Raw genomic sequence first — 2,910 nt, forward strand, 5'->3', positions numbered from 1 at the left:
CTCTGATGGGGTGTGCCGTTCTCTTACTTAGAGCTCTTGGCTTCTAGAATCGGTGCCAGCTAAGTGCCCTACAGAGCTGTCCAAAGCCTTTTACCATTTGGTCCTGTCTACCTCCCACCCTGGCCTCCTGCCCTTCTCACCACATTTTGCCCACAATTTCTATTCAGTCTGAGTTCTTCCCCCAGCTCTACCCTGAGTCCCCAGGAGTGTGTGTATGTGTGTGTGTGTGTGTACTTCTGTTGGATGTCACCTGCCCTGAGAAGCCTCCTCTGACCCCTCTGCTAAAATACCATCCCCATTTTCACCCAGGGCAGGTGACATCCTTGGCCCAGCTTAATTTGTTGCATGTGTTCATTTAAATGACAGTGGGCATATATGTGCAGGTGTACATGGTTCTGCATGTGTGTGTCATTTCTCAGATGGCATCCACATTGTTTTTTGAGACACAGTCTCTCTCTTGCTTGAAGCTGGCGGCAGAAGGCTAGGACTGTGTGCCAGGGACCCACGTGTACCCACCTCCCCAGCCCTGGGACGACAAACATCTGCTGCCACACCCGACTTTTTAATTGTGGGTTCTGGGGGCCAAGCTTATGTCCTCAACCTTTCATGGGAAGTGCTTTACCAATTGAACTCCATTCCCCCGCCTCCAACTTAGTTTTCCATTTTTTTCCTGTCTGTTCTCCTGATGAAATATAAGCAGAGAGTATTCAATAGCATGAGTTTAGCACCAAAGACAAGGCCAGCTGTGATAGGTGCCGTTAGTACTGGTTAAATAAGTGACACAGACACACATAGAGAGATGCTTACAGGCAGGCACACAGCTAGGCGCACATGCAGGCTTACTAACGATCACATTATGGAAACAGAATCACACGGACATGTCTATACACACACAATCATATAGCACATTTAAACACTCACAGAAGGTAAATGAATTCACATACTAATATTTACAGGTTTGCACATGATACATACAAACATGCTTTGTTTATCTCATGAATACACATATCCAAAGATAGACATTTAGGTGCACAGGCATGAATGAACACCTACACATGTGTGTACACGCTTACACATCTGGCCATTTCCTGGCTAGAGTCTCCATGTTCTTGCTGAGCCTGGCTGGAATGGACGATGCTGGCTACTCTTTAGCCCCCGGCCAGGAGAATGGCAAGTCTCCTGGTATCATTCCCTCTCAGGGCAGAAGAGTGAGAGGAGGTGAGGGGGCCGTTAGGGAGGTGCCCCTTGATGGATGACCACTCTGCGTCTGGTGCTGGAGCAACAATGTCACAGAGGCCATTAACAGTCTGGGCAGAGCCATAAAACATGCTGCCTGGCTCCAGCAGCCCCTGCCTCTACCATCACCCTGACTCTGGGCCATGGGCTAATGCCAACAGCGGTGCCCTCTCCCAGCCTAGACTGAGGCAAGTGCCAGGGCTTCTGCACTGTCTCCTCAGCTGGGGCCAGGGAAGGACCCTATGAGGTAGGTACAGAAGGAAGGTAGTGGCTGTCAACAAGGTGGGGAAACTGGGACACATTTTGCTCAGGTTCAGTTAGGTCAGCAAGGGATGGGGGGCATGAAAAATGGCTGTGGCTACCAGAGAAGGGGCTAAAGCTTCCCAGACTGGCTCCATTAGTGCCCGAGGCCCCCAAGTCATACTAGACAGCTGACCCTTGAAAGGGAGCTAATCCCAGAGCCTGACTGCTGGCATAGTATCAGCTGCCCCAGTTCCCTGTGGCCTTCACAGGACTGCAGGATGAGCCCATGAGTTCTTCATGGGACTGGACCTCTCCATCATCCCCACACAGGTGGGGTACCCCAAGGGATTCTCCCATCAAAGCCATCCTGTTCAAACAGACCCTTTGGGGGACATTCTGTGCTGGCTCAGGAAGTGAAGGAGCAGGTCCACGGGGTCCCCACTGGATCATCAAAATCCTAGACGCAAGAGAGAAAACTGTTTGTTCAGGAGCTCAAGCCCAGAGCTGGAAGACAAGGGTACGCATGATGGAGGGTGGGATGGGGGTGGGAAGATCGTGCCATGAGAGACTGTGGTATGGAGAGATTTAGGAAGGCTAAGCAGGCTGCAGGCGAGGGGAAGGTGGGGGCTGGGAGAGTCTAAAGAGACTTTACCCCAAGGATACCAGGATGTCATAAAACGATCTTAAAGGGGGAGGTGACACCCTAATTTGATGCCATGTCTCTTGCCATCCTTCAGCACATCTGTTAGCACTTCGGTACAGAAGGACAGAAGTGGACTGAGACCAAAAAGGGAAGACCATTTTGTTACACGTCAAGGACCACACAATCCTTCTGTCCCATTATTTCCTCCAGAGAAGAGCATATGACCAGTGTTCTGGTCTGGGAGGTGGCTTGTAAGCATGAGGTTAATCCCAAGAACACAACTTTAAGAAGTCAGACACAGTGTAGGCACTGGTGGTCCTTGAGCTGGGGAGGGAGAGACGGGGCTCATGGTTAGTCAGCAAAATCTACTTGTCAGGCCCCAGGTTCCTGAGAGACCCTGCCTTTAAAAAAAAAAAAAGAGGTGGACAGTGCCTGGGGAACATTAGAGGGTTGTTCTCAAGTCTCCACATTCACGTTCACACCTGCAAACAGGGGCATGTGCACACACATGTACATACATGTACATGCAGAGAGAAACTGGACTCCTTCCATCCACTCTTTTGTACACGCATGCACGCATGGTGGCAGCCTGATTCACTCCGGGGTTGAATGGTGAGCCATGCTTGGCCACCTAAAGGGTGACAAGTTGGTAGAGGAAGACAAAGTTGGGGCAAGAACCAGGACCAGCATTTATAGAGCATCTACTGTATGCTAGGCATGAGGAGGGGCAGCTGGTATGGGATCTCTATTTGGCTCTGCAGTCCCCAGTAAGGAGGTCTCTTTCCTGT

Source organism: Myodes glareolus, chromosome 21, assembly GCF_982192425.1.
Source record: "Myodes glareolus chromosome 21, mMyoGla1.1, whole genome shotgun sequence".
Taxonomy (NCBI): Eukaryota; Metazoa; Chordata; class Mammalia; order Rodentia; family Cricetidae; genus Myodes; species Myodes glareolus.